Below are 17945 nucleotides of genomic sequence, written 5' to 3'. Positions count from 1 at the left end.
AAAAAAAGGAGGATGGAGCAGAAAGAGATTACATATTGTGGAGTACTAATCAGAATAGAAAGCAATATTGGTCTCAGCCTCCCTCGGGGCCTGATAGGTATCATGTATTGTACAGAGAGCCAATCATTAGCTTTGAAAAATCTAACATTCCTTACACCTCTTGGGTATATCATTAATTTCAAGTTAAGTTCATCTCATTTGTGGTGGGCTATAAATTTTGCTTCACTTTCAATTACTGCTTAGTTTCTGTGAATTTTGTTTAAATAATCTTTAAAGAGGTTGCATCTGCAGCCATCACCACAAATGCTCAAAGCAACATTCCTATGGCTGCTTCTGCCATCACCACAGTATTTCTGAGCCACCAACCTAATCATTTAAGTTTGATGTATGCTGCAAAGACTATTAGTAAAATATGTGTGACATTTGTATGAGGTTAAGTGATTACTGGTAGATCATCTCCAACATTGATGTAAACACTTCCACAACCATCTTTTTCATTAAGAAACAAGAGATGAGATTCTCTTTCCCTCATTAATCTGCATTAGCAGTGCCTCTGACTGGGAAACCTGGGCAAAAAAGCTGAAGGGGCTTGCCAAGCAAACTCCTTTTTAGCCTTGAGACAAAACCTCCTCTTCATGATTGTGTGAAAAGTTTCAGCACATTAAGATAGGTTTGCAGCAGTTGTCATTCTGAGTTCACGAACAGTAAAGAACACATTAGCAGTGTTCTTTCTCTAGTCTAACCATCCTCACACTCCTATGCTCAGCTGGTTCCCAAATAAGTCTAAGTCTTAAGAATACAGTTCTTTTATGATGACAAAGTTAAGGAATGTTTGCACAAGACATAGGGAGGTATGAGGAAGAGATGGGTAAGTGATTACTGGGACACAGGTGCAGGCACACATTCCCAATTTCTTTTTCTATTTATAATTACTTATTCTAGTCCAAAGGCCAGTTATCATCAAGAGAAAAAATATATTACAGTAGAATATCAACATTCAACTCACAGATATGCATTTAAGACAGACCTTAGTGAGTTCTAAAGGGACAATGGGATACCTTAAGAGTGTGTATATGCACACTGCCAGCTAATACAGCAAAGAATGTCAGCACAACTTCACAGCTGCAAGTGGCAGTGGTCATCAGATCCAGATGGCTGACAGTGTAGAAGACACTGATATCCAGTGTGATCTGCACCAGCAATGCTGAGCAACTCAGGCAGAGCCAGGATTCCTCCACTCTTGGACTGTAGCCCACTATTGGTTTCTCCTTTAATTGGTCCTCAAAAGACAAACAGAGCTCAGAAGTAACCTTGGTACTGTATGTGGTAATTTAGACATAAAACTCATTAACAAAATAGGTGGGTATGTTTTCATTAATAAGTAACAAGAGAACAAAGGGAAAGGAGTGAGATGAAGTCAATACAACTTCATCAGGTCATTTGGATGGCAAAGCCCACTCTTTATTTGAATGTGAGGGGTGCTGTGCAAAGAGTGTTTGCTGACATTTTAACACTGCAGGCGACTGTTAAGTGCCAAACACTTTTCTACTCCACCAACCTCCTAAGCTATCAAGAAACCCTCTGTTGAAAATCAGACAATACTATCAAAACACTCTGACCATAAAATTCAGGAAAGTCGCCTTTGAAGGCTGTTTGCCACTGGTGATATCTTGCTTCCTTTACCCACATACCATGCATTTCTACATTATATCATACATTAACTAGTTTATGTCTGTATATGGGATTATAAAGTATGTCAGTATTACTTTTAGAACAGTTTTCTCCCAGGCATCTAGGAAAGTATCTAGCTGTTGTTAGTAGGTGTGTCATGTGGACAAGGACATTAAATACATGTACGAATAAACGATCTACAACCTAGAAGCTTCTGATTTGAAGGGAAAGTGTACTCTGCCAATGATGGACTGAGCATGAGCCCTTCTACATTTTCATCACAAGACCCAAACATATCTTTGTTACTATCTGAATTAACCAGAGAACTGACTTACAAATAAAAAGGCCAAAAACCAAATGAGAGTCAGATCAAGTCCAGGCAGTGAATCTGCTTTGAACTTACTGTCCCAGGTCCATTGTGTACACAGACAAAGTCAAATGCTTCCTAGCGCTCAGCCCATCTTTCCATTTCTCCTTTAACTCCTTCCCCCATGAGATTGAAAGTGGTGAAAGAGAGCCAGGTGAACTGCCGGAGGGCATGAAAGAGCACAGCATAGTAGAGTGGTTTTGTCTTTAATGAAGTATGGATTCCTCTGAATTTCTAATCTCATGTCTCGGCTGAGGGCCTGGAAGATGCAGGCATGAGGTCAAATAACTCCCAGTAACTGGAAAAGAGCAGACTATCTTTCCTTTGGACTTTGACTCCAAAGTTTCTATGTGTACTTTCTATATCTAAATTTCCATGAGAAGTATTTTTCTAATACCAAAGTTAGGCAACTTCCTTGCCAACTTTGACTCCAGCAAAGGTCTTATATCTGGTTTCAGCAACAGCAAGCAAACTATGCTAAGAATAAGATAGACTGGCTGGTAGGTAGAGCAAGGAAGTTCACCGCACTGCCTAGCTTTGAACTGATGACAAAGAGTAGGATCATCAGTGCCTCTTCCACATAGGGTTCAGTGCTCCTTGGTTCCATCTCCACTTTTCAATATCCTAAGTCAAACACTTAATCGCAGAGATTAGCTGTTTAAAAAATTAAGCAATGTGAGAATGTGTGTGGTTTTGTTTTGTGAGGTAGGTGCATACTTTTAATCCCAATACTTGGAAGGCAGTAAGGAGAATCAGAAATCCAAGGTCATTGTTGTTAAAGAACCAGTTCAAGGCCAGCCTGGCAGAGATTCTACCTCAACTGCCTCCTACCCACCAACAAATTAAACAACAGAACTTAGCTCTTTGCTAAACTGCTTGTTAGTGACACTGCTGGCGCGGACAAATAGTACTGTCTCAATGGTGAAACTAAAGAGGAAGAATAAAAGGCTCTGCCAGTCATCCACTGGGGCAGCCTCTTGTACCCTTGTTTTCCCCAAACCTCATAAAAGGGACAATGTCCTCTACCCCAACTGTCTCAGTATTTGGTGAAAGACCGAACAGTGGGCAACAATTCTTATAGGATCTCTGACCAAGTAGAAAATCTATATAAAAATTCAAGGTATTGATTTTGTCATTACAAATAGATCAGTTGAAGAAACTCCGGGTCAGCCTAACATAAGGATGTTAGCCCTGCAAGAGCACCAAATCATTTACAGAGCTGCCTCAGGGTTAAGCAGTGCTTCGAGATAGGCTGCTTTGACAGAAGCAGAACTGCCTGATTCATTGTGTCCCATGGCCCACTAGTCTGGGAACAAAAGTTTAAAGGTGAACCACATTTTCCCCCTTGCTTTAAAATTTTTTAATGCGAATCAAAACAAAAACAATCTCTTGAGCAAATAATAAGAGGAATGTACAATATCCATTGCAGTTGGACTGAGTGTCTGCAACTGTTAAACTTGAAGAAAGGAACTGCTAGACCCAGGAGCACAAGGGAAATGTCCTGGTTTTTGCTGAACTCAGAGGAATGAAGAAATGCTTTATCAGTCACTTAGCCTCAGCCTGATAGTCTGCTAACTGGAAAGAGCAAAAGAGAGTGGATCATCCAGGCATTTGTAGGAAATGGATGTATTTGGCTAAAGGGAAGATTACCTTAGAAAAATAGAATCATTATAAATACTCAACCCATCATGTTTGAAGTAGCACATCATCCTCCTCAAGGGAGATGGGAGGCATTATAAAATTGTAAAAAACATTTTAATATATAATAAATTATTTTATAAACATGCTTATATATTACATGCTAACAGATAAATATATAAATAGCTGTGTATATATATATTATACAAATATAAACACATATACATGTTTATATGGGGACCTACTAAATAGAATTCGTCACAGTATGTCACCTATCCAACAGAGGTGACAACTTTCTCAAAAAATTGGTGGTTCCATTCACCTCTTCATACATTATACCCTGAAAGACTCTCCTTACAGTCTCATTAAACACACTAGATAGAACATACATACAAAGAATCAAGGGTAACAACAATAAGGCTTTCTGACCAGTTTCTCCTATCTGGACTTCATCTAACTTTTCCTCCAAGTGTCTCACACTTCACAGTAAAGGGAGAAGTAATAAGAATAAGAACAATAAAACTGTTTCTTGTGCTCTAATAAGAAGAGGTAATTCTCAGACTTTTAGTCCACTTATCCCAAGAGGGTTATACTCCAAGAAAATGCTTCTTGTGTATATAGAGTTCAAACATAAATGAAGGGTATAGAAGTATCAATCCTTTAAGAGCAAACAATATATTAAACAAATTAGGAAGCAGTACAAGGCAATACTGAAGAGATGCCATAAATTTAAGGGCTGTCGAGACTAGAATAGAAGTAAGCCAGGCTTAGAAAACTGAAAAGAACTGTTCACAGAAAGGCAAACATCAATGGACTTCTGAATAGAACCCTCCAATGATGTTGGGTTTATTCCCGGAATATTCACTATTGAAAAGAGCCTAAAGTAAAATTTAAAAATAAAAGTTTAAAACAAGGTCAACACATGCACGCACACACACTCCACAATTAGTTAACCCATTAATTGGCCTTCACAACAACCTAGACTTCCATGGACAGGAATATGACTTAAAAGATTTCATTGTTTAAGGTGAAGGGATTATGTGTGGTGAGGGAGCAGCTGGGATAACCCAGAACAGGTTCAGGAGATGCTCTCTAGCACTGAGTTATGCCTATTGTCCTACAAGGGTCATGTTCTCTACTTAGCAGGGCTTACTATGAGCTTCCACCAGACTGAGATACAGGCGTTGCCCTGGGTCCCAGGAAATGCACTGTAGGGTGCTGTCCAGAAGAGCTCAGGTTCTCTGACACCCAGCAATAAAAGGAAAACTCAGCTTACTGGAGAAATCTATGTTTCTGACCTAAGTTCAACCACTCTGAAAAACTCCCTGATTCCCCTGCTTGAAAGCAATCTTTCCCCATGAAAAAACCCACAGCTTTCCTAACCGTGTTTGTCACTTGAAATAAGGCCCAGGTTACTAAACTGTTAAAGTATGGAAGAGAGTGGGCAACAAAAGGCTTCAAAACTAGTCTGGAACCTGATTAATCCTGGAAGCTTCACCACCACACTTCATGGACACACAAGTGAGAACTTGAGCTAAAGGCCTCTGGTCAGATGCTAGGCACAGGCACTTCTATTTTCTCTTTGGACAACTGACAGTCCAGGTGCCTCTTCCTTAAGTGTTAATTTCTCAGTCCCATGTATTTTCAGTTTAGCATGACATTTTAAATGTCAGAACATGAACATTTCCTTCTTTGCTGTTAACTACACCTGTTAACTTTGATTACAACAAATACTTTCTATAGAAAGAAACAAAAGTTGGAATGTCATGAAAGTCCAAGTAAGGTATTCTATACAGTTCCAAGCCATTAAGGCTTGATGAGCCATATGACCTCTTGACATATTAACTTGTGTACAACATTAAACAGGAAAGGAAGGGGAAAAAAACTCTGAAGTTGCTGGAGGCTTTCGTATTGTGGAACTGAGGTTTGAAGACTGTCCAAAGCTTTCTAGAGCTTAGTCATGAAACCATACTGTTTGCTTCCTGCTTCTGGGGAGGTGGGAGGCAGGTGAGAGAAGGCCCAGCAGCAGTAAGTCAGAAGATTCTGCCCAGCATTTCCTGCCTATTGGAAACATGGCTTGATAAAATTGCTTTTTCAACTGCTTACAAACTCTGGTTTTCATTTTTTTTTTGTAGCCTTTTAACTAATAAAAACATAAAATAGTTTTTCTACTCTTAAAATTCAAAACTGATGCAAACTATAATTTTAGGGATGGGTATTCATACAGCAATCAGATAAAATACATTTAGAAATTTCTCTTTAATTTGGCCATAAATAGACCATTCCTTACAGAGACAGCTATAACTAAAATGGCTAACACAAAGGAAGAATCACCTGAGAGACGTTGGCTATTGAGCTGTTGTCATATGTGCTGGAGAACTATTCCTGGATGACGTCTTGATAGAAAGGCCTAAGATGCAGCACACTTTCATGTCATGAGCATGAGTTTAGACTTCAGCCTGATATACATCTGGGTTTCTACAGGCTCAGAAAAGGTAGAAAATTAAAATGAACCTAACTGCTCTGGACATTTGGTCAAGGAGAAACTGAGGCTCTGATGACAAAAGTCTTCATTTTAAAATGAATGCAAAAGGACATACCAAATAAAGACCACATGACAACGGTCATCTGTGTTCCAATACATTTTAGAAAAGAAAAACAAAGCAACAACAACAACAAACACACACACACACACACACACACACACACACACACACACACACACACACACACACAAATCTTTCCTGCCTGTCTGTAACTAGACTTTACATATGGCCTCAAACTCCAGCTTTCCAAAGTCACAAACCAACTAAGAAAAGTGGTAAAGTGGTGGATGGAGGACACCCGCTGTGGTCTGTAATCTGTTTAAGAAGAAAACAGGCTGCAGAGTAACAACCCATCCTTGCAACTACTCTACCTTCTAAATACTATTAAATCTATTATATGTTCCCATTTCCCTAATTTACTAGTTAAAATGAAGAATTCAACAACCCCCTCAAAACAAACAAACAAACAAAAAACCCAAGTTCACTCTACAAATTAAAATGTTACCCATTTTACACACTTGGTATTCTTATCTACCCAGTTTTCTTTGCCAAACTGTGTGATTTCAGTAGTCACAGTAAATCATAAGCCTCTGTTGTTGTGGTTTTAAATTTTCTGAAGTTTGAGTTTCCCTCAAACAAGTTTGGAAATGTTTGGTTTCCCAAGCATACCATGTTAGCCACTGCCTCTGTATGGAAAGCCAGGCTACTAGGAGGTGAAAATCAGTAAATTCATCCACTCTGGTATGACTGGTCCTTGCTTGGGTATTTTAACTCCAATAAATCCAAGTAAGAAAACCAAAGGCCTTTAGAAAGAGAAATGAAAAATGAGAGACTGGGAAGAGAGGAAGGTGGGACCAAGAAGAAAGGGAGAGTTAAGGAGGAAGGGAGGGAGGGAGGGAATGAAGGAGGGAGGAAGAGAGGGAAGGAGAGAATGAAGAAGGGAGGAAGAGAGGGAGGGAAAAAGTGAGGGAGAAAGGGAAGAAAAGAGGGAGGGAGGAATGAAGAGAAGAGGTGAGGGAGGGAAGAAGGGAGGGAGGGAGGGAAGGAGGGATGGAATGAGGAAAAGAGGCTTAAAAATATTGGGGGTTATGGTTTTAGAGGTGTGCTCAAAAACATCTGGAAAAGAATATACTCCTTACAACTTTCTTTTTTTTAAATTTCTTTTTATTTTTATTTTTTATTTATTACGTAATTTTGAAAAAAAGGAAACTAAAAGAAACAAAGTCAACCACATACATACTTGCAATATCTGAAAGAGAATAACAAGGTCTAGAAAGCTTAAAAAAAAAAAGCAGGGTGTGAAATCAATGAGATTTTAAAAAATTTTTTAATACCCAATTCAGAATAGTTTTCTGTAAAATCCATTTCTACTTCCTCAATCTGAGATTCAAAAGAACATCTAAATATATTATTTTTAAATGAGAAGCACATATAAATATTATGAGCAAGCTAAAATACAAACATTTCCAAGAGCATACAGTAATCGTGCCCTTCAAATCTGTTTGAGAAAACGCTGTCTGTTAAAAATATTTTCCGAGAACTTTAAGCCCTTAAAATGTTCTATGGAAATGGTATTTATGACATATTCACATCCTCTAGGGACTGTGAGGTGTTATTATTGGCAAAGTGACAATTTTTAAAACCATTCAAAAATAATTACAAATTTATACTGAATGACTAAGCTTGCTATATTATTACAAAAATGAAGAGAATATTGGTTAATGTCTCATGACCAGGGCTAAAAGTAGCCATGAATGAACCTATAGGAAATAGATGTCTAGTAGTAGTGACTTTCCGTCTTTGACAAACCAATTATTCTAGCACACAGATTCACAGTGAGGATGGTGCACAAGATAAATGTGATATATATGTACACATTTGTCTTAGTGATGAGAACACCAGTTAGAGCATCAATTATACTGGCATTCTGGCTCCATGAATTTCAAGCTGGACCTCTAACAAATTACTTAACTTCTCTGAGCCTGAGTGAGCTCTCATTTTTTTTCATATTTTTATTTAGTGATTGATTTTATTGAGCTATATATTTTTCTCTGCTCTCCTCCTTTCCTCTCCCCTCCCCTTCTATCCTTTCCCATGATCCCCATGCTCCCTATTTACTCAGATCTTGTCTTTCTCTACTTCCCATGTAGATTAGATCCACGTCTGTCTCTCTTTGGATCCTCATTGTTGTCTAGGTTCTTTGAGATTGTGGATTGTAGGCTGGTTTTCTTAAAGTCACTTATGAGTGAGTACATATGATATTTGTCTTTCTGGGTCTCGGTTATCTCACTCAATATGATGTTTTCTAGATCCATCCATTTGCCTGCAAATTTCAAGATGTCATTTTTTTCTGCTGTGTAGTACTCCACTGTGTAAATGTATCACATTTTCCTTATCCATTCTTTGTTTGAGGGGCATTTAGGCTGTTTCCAGGTTCTGGCTATGACAAACAATGCTGCTATGAACATAGCTGAGCACATGTCCTTGTGGCATGATTGGAGCTCTCATTTATAAAATAAAAACAATGATTCCACATTTGTGTTTCCAGGTATAGCATGGCATAATGTACAAAACAAATGCTCAACCATTTCTATTATTTCTACACTGTAGAGAGGGTCTTAAACTTATCCCTAACTCCCTAGTACCTATAAAAGTAGAATAGGTATTTGTTCACATATTCACTGAACACCATGCACTGTTTACAAGGTAGAAATAAAACAATGACTATAAGAGACACCAATGATTGGCCAATTATGAAATAAAATGTGTATGCATGGGAAGATACACATACACACACCCCTCTACCTCTAAAGTTTATATTCTATTTTCAGTTTTATTTTATGCGTGCGAGTGTCTTGCCTGCATGTATATTGTGTACCACCCAGAGATCAGAAGAGGGTGTCAGATCCCCGGATCTGGAGTTACAGATAACTCCAGGCAAGCCACTAGATGTGTGCTGGGAAATCAACGAGGGTCCTCTGAAAGAGCAGTCAGAGCACTTAACCACTAAGCCATCTCTCTAGCCATGAATTTTATATTCTAAGGAATAATCATATAAATAAGCAATAGATGGTATGGTAAATAGGACTAGTTAAGGTGAGAATCCAGTCTCATAAGGAGAAACCCAAAATCAAGGCACACAGGCTGTTGAGTTTGAAGAACAGCAAAAGCAAATGAACAAACAAAACTCCTAGTGTGAATGAAGCAGAATGAGTCAAAGGGAGACCAGCAGGTCAGATGGGAGGAAGAGCAAACTCGTCTCGAGGTCCATCTACACTGGTGGGGTTAGTTGGCGCATTCTCTTACATGTGACGCGGGTAAGAGGGGTGGGCGTGGGGGTGTGTGAAGCACAGGTTTTGTTCCTAATATATTCTTATTCTGACCTGGTTATCTGTGCTATTTCATAAGTTAGGTGCTCTAAATTCCTCCCCATCCTATAAAATAATAAACACACTAGTGCTTATCTATCATAGTTGCTGTAAGAATTAAGTAAAACCAGGGAGTCCATGAAAGACCTTCCATCTATCTGTATCCTTCTGCGTAGGTGCCACACGTTAGTTTGAACTGGAGTCCAGTTCCAAGCCTACCAAAACGCTGTATATTGCAGTGATATGATCTACAACAAAGTGCTGTTGTAAATCAAGTATTTCCACTATTAGGATTTATCTTTGTAGTGAAAACTTTCGAAAGGGAAAAAGTCTGTAATTCCATAACTTTACCCATTATTTTCTCTTTAAAAGTCTTACAAATTTTACCATGAAAGTTGTGAAGACTTATTTCATAACTTACTTTTTCTGCACCTGCTTGAGGACAGTGATGTAATGGAAATCCCCAAGAAATGATGTATGACAGAAAAAGAAAAAAACAGAAAAAGGATTGTTTAAGTAGCTATTGTGTGTGTTTGTGTCAGAGAAAATGAGAAAATTTCATTTATATTTGCTTGTTTATTTCTAGACACTCTAGTCTTGAAGATACAATAAGATATTAGCTCCAGTAGCTCCTGTTTGGAAAAAAAAAGATAAAGTGAAATTCCAACTTTTAATGTACACATTTTGAGATAAATATCAAATATTAGTATTCAATATCCATGAATACTCATCTGTAAAGAAGACTGAAATCCATACTGCTCAAGCAATTAGAAGTATGTAAAATCAACTACAAATTTAATTATGGGATAATATGAACCTCTGATGGTGATGCAGACACTTGGAGACTGTGAGGGGAAGGTGACAAGTTCAAGGACAGTTTGAGCTATTTGGGGGAAACCCTGTCAAAAATATCCCAATATAAAAGCCTTAAGTAACCCATTTCTTGGGGGAAAAATATCATCATATCTTTCCATCAGGATAGCGGGCCGCATGGCAAAGCAAGTTTCATCCTCCCAAATTTGGGGTTTTGTTTTTATGAACAGATCACAAAACATAAATATCCTTAGTGCTCTTAATTTCTCTTTAACTCAAGAAACAAAACTTATCAAATATTTACAGGGGGAGGGGGAGTTCTTTCAGGTTTGTCCTAAGTCAGTTGGCCCACCCTGCCACCTTTGAGTGCTCATACAGATCAAGTCTGAGTTGTAAACCCAGCAGAGAACGTGCATATTCACATTCAAGGAAGAAAGAGCAAGTATGACTCAAGCAGACAGGCTTTAGGAAGGGCAGCTAGCGACATCCATTTGGTACACTGGCAGTGCACTGGAAATGGCATATTCCTTTTCTTCTGGGAAGGGAGAAGAACTGGGGAGTAGATCTGTGAACAAAAAAAGAAAAAAAGAAATGAAAACTAATAGCTGACCTCAAATACAACTGAGCAGTGGATAAAGAAGACTTATGGATGCCAGAGGTAACTACTACAAGAACATTTACAGAAGTTTCCCCACAAATTAACTCACACAAGAAGGCAATTCTTAAGCAGACAACAGTTCTCTATCTGTCCCATAACCAGTGCTCGCACACCTTTAATGTTACAAACATTTCTCATTAGTGTGTACAGACCACAGATGCTGCTATCATACAGAGGAGAGCCCATAGTCCTTACTCCACCCAAGATGGCGAACTTAGCAAACCTTATCCTAAAATGCCAACAGGGATGGCTAACAATGAGCACAGAGCAACCAAGTAGGTCAAACAGACTGATTCTGTACTCTTCGGTTCTAGGTGCTTTCTACCTCCTGCGAGCCCATGACTGAGGAGCTCTACATATATGTAGACACACACACACCCTACTGTAAAAGTACACATTCACTTATTTTAAGACTGTTTTTTCAATTGAAAAGAGAAAAAAATGCTTATTCTCTATAACATGGTATTTTCATCTGTAAATATGATAACCAGCCATTAGCTCATTTACGAAATTTTCTTGATAAGAACATTTAAATTCTACTCTCTTAATACTCCTATCTGACTAATAATAAGACATTGGTTGTGCCAGGCAGTAAGGAATTTTTTGTGAACTGTAGTTTTACTTAATTTTCAGGACATCCCCAACTACAAGGGAAGCTATAGTATTGTTGCTACCCTATAAGTGAACGCAGCAACTAAACTGCTTGCTTAAGTTATATTAGAAGTAGGAAGCCAGGATTCGAGTCTGAAAACCCATCTGTTGGATTTGAATTTTTCAGGCTGGTTTTCTCCCTCTTGCCCATTATGCTGCAGGGCCGTCCAGAGCACAGACTACCTGTCACTTGGGTTCCTGCATTGCTTATTGCCATCTACTAAGGACAGTGGGGAGCAGGTAGAAGAAAGGACACTAGCCCTAAGTAAAAGAAAGCAAATATGAAGGAACAAAATATAGGTCACTGAGGTGAAAAGTGAAGCCCAGAAAGAGGGCAGGAAGTGCTGAGGAAGACGAGCAGTCAGTCTTAGGGACCTAAAGATCACTCTCAGCAACACTTAGAGCTCTGCTGGCTGCACAGCACCATGAGAAACACACACACTAGTTGATAATCCAGAGCTTCACATGCCAAGTAACTTCATGAATGCTTCTCCCTGAAGGGACAGCACAGCCCTGTCACAGCTGTGAAGGAGCCAAGCGATCCTAGAAAGTTCTGAAACTTAGTCTGACAAGGACTGAAAACCCTACTTACTTGGAAAGGCAGGTTGCGTGGTATCAATCAATAACATAAGTCTGGAAAAGGAAAAACTTTGATCTGAGGGATCTTTTCCAAATAGCTAAGAGCCACAATTCAGAGGGGAGTGAGCAGAGGTGAACCTGTCCCCTTCCCAAAAACAGGTGAGGAGGTTCTCCATACAGGCTCAGTAGTATATGCTTTCGTTGTTGTTGTTTTGTTTTGTTTTTGTCTTTTGTTCTTGTGTTTCCAAGTTCCCTCTTGATACTGCCATACACATAAACATCAAAAAGAGAATCTGGGAATTTCTTAGTATGAAAATTTTGAATTGAAAGATGGGCAGGGCACGAGACTTGTGGCACTTTAAAATCTTTTGTTTTATATATCTGTCTTATTGCAGTGCTGAGATTCGAACCTATTACCACTGGCATGGTAGACAAATGCTCCACTACAGAGACAGGCTCACATCAGTGTTACTAAGCGAACACTCATTACCCTAAATGTTCTAACTAGAAAGCTTCCCATACTATATAGCACAGAAGCAAAGGACACAAAATTCAGGCTCATGCTGATAAACTCAGTAGGGTATTTTCTGTCCCTGTTCCCATTTCCTCTCCCAGGCCCAGCCCAAGGTTTCCAAAATGGCCACCTGGTGTGGGGGTTGAGGGAGGTATCTGCTAGCCCAGACTGCAGCCTCCTTTGGTTTCAAGATGAAATGTTCTCTTTGTGGTGTCTGCCTTCTCCTCACCAGCTCTGGGATCTTAGTCTTTATTGATGCTGTAAGCTGACCTTTCAGCGGTTTTACTTCAAGGGGCCGTAAGTCCATTGTTCTTTCCTCAAAAGTAAGACAGCAAGATTGGACCTATGCCAGCTCTTGCTCATTGGTCTTCCCAGAATCCTCCATATCAGATGTAATTTCCCAAGCTCTTTTTTACTTCACTTTCCCTGACTACTGTGGAACTAAATAAGATTGTCTAAATTATAAGTCCTAACTCACTTTGTCATATATACCCCTGACCTCCTCTCCTTCACTTCATGTTCTAAATTCTTCTTTCACAGTGAAGGAAAATAGTAATCCAGCTTGCTAAATCTGGACCCATTTATGGGATCTCTAAATGATCTCAACAATGATGACAGGATCCTCGGTAACCAAGACATAAAGCAGAGACAGATGTACACTCATACTTGGCTAGCAAATTCAACAAAACAAAACAAAACCAAGTCTGACTGTTGTAGATCTTGCTGACCAAGTCAAATGAATTGAACATTACACTATGGCTATGGTATGCCTTAACTGTAGTTAAAAGAGAAAAAGAAAAAAGAAAAACCCTTTGACTTGTAAGATAAATAAAAGGAAGCAGCATATTTAGAAGAAGACTGGTCATAAGTGTTTTTATGAATGCTCCTAAAAGTTTGACTAAATAGTGAAATGTCCCATTGAATAAGCAAGGAGCACATCAGGAAACATAAATTATAGTAACTATCTGAAAAGGAGGAAGCTTTCCAACGAATTCCATGTATCACTCTTCAAATTGCTAGAACTTGTTATTAGTGCAATGTTATAATTAAAGCAACATATTAAACAACTACTACTAAAAGATAAAACGGGATGTAACACAACCAAAGTATCAAAATCTACAGCCAGGAAAGCACATATAAAAATTAATAAAGGCAAGTCAGCAGTGGTGTACTTCTTTAATCCCAGCACCTGAAGGCAGAGGCAGGCAGATTCTTGTGAGTTTGAGGCCAGCCTGGTCTACAGAGGGGGTTCCAGGTCAGCCAGGGCTACACAGAAAAACCTTGTCTCAACAACAACAAAAAAAGCTGTGATATATGCAGTATTCTGATGGATCACCATGCCAAATCAGTGAAAGTACTGAAGTAGCCTCTAGAGTGATAAGAATATAAGAACACACACATTAGATTATTTTCCTAAGACTAAATAGATCTGTACTCATCAACCTGTTTGGTCATTGATAAGATACTACACAATTATAACCAGATCAGGCTGGGCAAGTATGTTGGTTTTTAAGAAAAAAGGTAAACTAGCAAATGCGAAGTACAGTGTCTTACATGCAGCAGGGGCTCACTGTACTTTAAAGGCCTGAAATGAACTAATGAATGTCAGCTGAATGCACTGTCGATGAATTCATTTTAAACAGCAGGCAACATGGCCCATTTAGTGGTACACGGTCTTATTCCCAGAACTCGGGAAGCGACTTCAAAACCAGCCTAGACTACAGAGCAAGAACCTGTCTCAAGGGGAAAAAACAACAACAACAAACAAACAAACAAACAAACAAACTAAACTAAAACAAAAATACCTTCCAAGCTAGCCAACTGCAAACTCAGCGGTTTTGATGCCCTCAACTCAAAGAGTGGTTTCAAGCAAAACATTAACAATATGTAGATACTTCAAAGCACTGGGAAGAACAAACTTGAAGGCAGAGAACCTGTCTCTTATGATGGGCAGCACAGAAACGGATACATTAGTGATGAAATCGTCAAAGCAAACGAGGGACCCCATCATGATGATGCAAGGGCTGATAAGAAACAGCACGAAGAGCAGGTGACAGCACAAACCTTAGGCTCTTCTGGAGAAAAATGTTTGCCATTACATTTCTCCTCACATCCTCTACAGCAATCGTGGTACAGTCCCGACAAAACATCAGCAAGGTCACCCATGTCTTCATAAACACCGTTTGCCCATTCTCTCAAAAATGTACAAGTTTTCCAGGTGCTACATGACCTGTCATGATGCCATGGCTACCATAGTTAATGGAATGTGTAGACAGTCCTAGGATCCACTGTCTTCAGAACAGCCAGTATAGGGCCATGCAATTCCTCTTTTTTTTGTTTGTTTCTAGGTTATTTTTTCCAATAAAAAATGCTCTTTATGTTATGTAGCCCCCCCAATAAAAAACATAAACTCCTAATGCCCTGCCTCCACTATCCAAGTACTAGGGATTACAGGTCTCTCCTACCACACAGAGGCCCTAATTTTAATAATACAGTAAATTCAGATAAAATCCACACAACTGAAAGTTTGGGATCCTCAATAAGCTAAAGAGTGAAAGGAAGCTAAGATCTATAAAACTGAAACTGTTGCTCTGGGGTCTTTGTTAACAGTGTTAGAGCTACCTGTTCAGTCTAAAAACGTGTTAATTTATCTAGATGGGGAAGCGGGTGTGTGAACATGAGTGGGCGTAAGAGGACAACTTTGGGGGATTGGTTCTCTACTCTTTGTGGGACCCAGAGATTAAACTCAAATATGAGGGCTTAGCAGTACCTACCTTTACGGTCTGAGCTGTCTCACTAGCCTCTCTATGAACTCTTTGAACAGATTTCTTTCCCCTGTTCACCTCATTTCAGCCCTGTCTATAAGGCTTTCTTGTGAATTAAGTATTGCCATATTTCAACATCAGCTGTTAAATTCAAGATCCATATCCTAACGCAGTGGAGGGTCTGTCTCTTTAAAGGACAGGTGCGAGGACTGAAGGGACTGAAGCTCTTGGCTACTTGCACTCTGGTTCCTGTAGGAGCACATGTTGCACAGTGCCCGCATAGTGCCATTCGTGAGGATGGACCCTTTACTATTGCTTGACAATCACTCTAAGCTGATCTGTGTGGGCCAGCTGGCTGAAAACAGGAAGAGAATATGCAAGTAGAACACATCAGAGCTCTTAGCTGGGAGGGATAGTAAAAGAACCACTTCTTTGCAGAGTTGAAATAAAGGAGCGTGATGAACTAGCAATGTGACCATTTAAACCTCTCTTAACCAATTAACTAGAGCTGTGGTGAAAGAATTTGAAGAAAGAAGAAATGGTTCTAGCAGTATTGGTTTTTTAGAGGTTCCATAATTATGAAATAGACAATAATGTATTTAGAAAACACTGAGGGGAAGACTAACTTATACCACATTTTCTTAAATACCTAAAACCACATTCATGTTAAACTAAAAAAATCATCTTTACAAATGAACAAAACTGCATAGGACAAGGCTGAGGTATTCTCCACGGGATGGCATATTTGTTCACTATTTTATCTGTTCATCACAAAGAAACCCACTCATTTAGTTCCTGTCACAGGGCTTCTCAGTAACCACTGTAGAAAACACAAATGACTCCCTTACATTCATGTTCTATTCTTAAGAAGTTAATATTTTAGTGGGGTTGATTATGATGGACATAAATAATACAAAACCAAACATGGTGAGAACCATAATATAGATTCTATGGGTATGATTGGCTATACAGCATTTAGATGGGCACCATCTGTTTTGTATGTGCATATTATTAACTATGTCTCACTGAGGAGACAAAATATTGGTTGATGCCAGTTGATATATGTGTGTATAAATAAAAAAATGAAAGGACCATCTGAATATATAATTTATATTGAAAAGCCAGCATTATGGTTGGTACCAAAAAACACTCAAGATGACAGATGTGATATTTTTGAAAAAGCAAGTAACTGGCATTGCACATAATAATAGTGATAAACCACAGTAAGTTAAAACAATTTTGAGCCATAAAAGAAACCATAAAGAAAAGCTGTAATAAGACATTGCTTTAAGCCAGTTTGAGTTTTGGGTTTAATTACCTCACATTTGTGTCCATAAAAATCAGCTTCCACAACCTGTTTTTATTGGACAGGATTCAGTGAATGTTCCTGTAATCCTGTAATGTCAGTATTTGAGCATGAACATGAGTACTCCAAGACAGTAAGTAGTCTTCAAATGGAGGTACTTGTGCCCCCAAGGTACACAAACTGTGCAGAGCTGCATGGGGAGCTTAAAGGAAATCAATGTCTGCATTCACATTTCCTATCTACACTCTGCAAATCTCATCTGTCTGATAAATGCTTTGCCCAGTGAGCCCTCTCTTTCCAACAATCCTTTCAACATAGCCTTCTTGCTTGGCAAACTCTTACCAAGGGACCTTTCCCAGGCTACTAGAACTTGCTACAGAAAGTCCCAAGAGAGCACAGGAGCAGGAGCAGCTTAAGAAACAGCCCCTGGATAGACAGCAGAGTTTATCCTCATCTGAGGACACTGGGGACAGCTCAGGAGAAATTCCTCCACAGCCATATTTTAGAAATCAGACTGTCTACCAAGGAATGATCTGACTGTCTAGTTTGTAAATGGGAACTTTTAGATTTAATGGCAGGGAGTACTTCTGTAACTGTTTAAAACTTGAATTTTTAGAAAATGTGGGTGCTGGTCTACAGAGCTAGTTCCAGGACAGGCTCCAAAGCCACAGAGAAACCCTGTCTCGAAAAACCAAAAAAAAAAAAAGTGGGTGCTAAAAGAACAAATAGGTTAAAATCACTGTCTGTATTATGTATGTATGCATGTAAACATAACACATGTATTTGTTCACAAACAATGGCCAGAGACATCTTTCCTTCAGCTCCACAGTTTCCAATTCAAGAGTTTCACTGATAGATATAGTGTGTCTGGATCAGTCCCAGGATGTGGTCTGCAGTTCTACTGGGGAGACATCACAGGTTCTGGGTCTCCTGACCTTCCTGATACAAGTCTCCCACAACTAGGAGAAATCTGACATTACATAATAAAGTCCAAGGCCAGGAGACTACAGTCATCTGGAAGCTAGTTATAATGAAAATTGTGAGGTTCACTCCAGACCCACAGAATTAG

At 39.1% G+C, this 17945-nt stretch overlaps 1 protein-coding gene across 2 annotated transcripts in view; it reads left to right on the top strand.

Annotated features, from left to right (window-relative positions):
* The window catches only part of Filip1l (filamin A interacting protein 1 like), a 43543-nt gene that overhangs the window by 2950 nt on the left and 22648 nt on the right, over positions 1-17945 (top strand). The window contains exon 1 of one of the 2 annotated variants that reach the window (XM_050148908.1): positions 10416-11061. The exons of the other annotated variant lie outside the window; for it this stretch is intronic. The gene's annotated coding sequence lies outside the window, so the exon portion shown is untranslated. Of the gene's footprint in view, positions 1-10415; positions 11062-17945 lie in introns of those variants that run through there. 2 annotated transcript variants of the gene reach the window in all.

Source organism: Alexandromys fortis, unplaced genomic scaffold (genome assembly GCF_014885135.2).
Source record: "Alexandromys fortis isolate MF-2015 unplaced genomic scaffold, M_Fortis_MF-2015_v1.1 scaffold_4, whole genome shotgun sequence".
NCBI lineage: Eukaryota > Metazoa > Chordata > Mammalia > Rodentia > Cricetidae > Alexandromys > Alexandromys fortis.
This window is presented reverse-complemented; position numbering and strand designations above follow the sequence as displayed.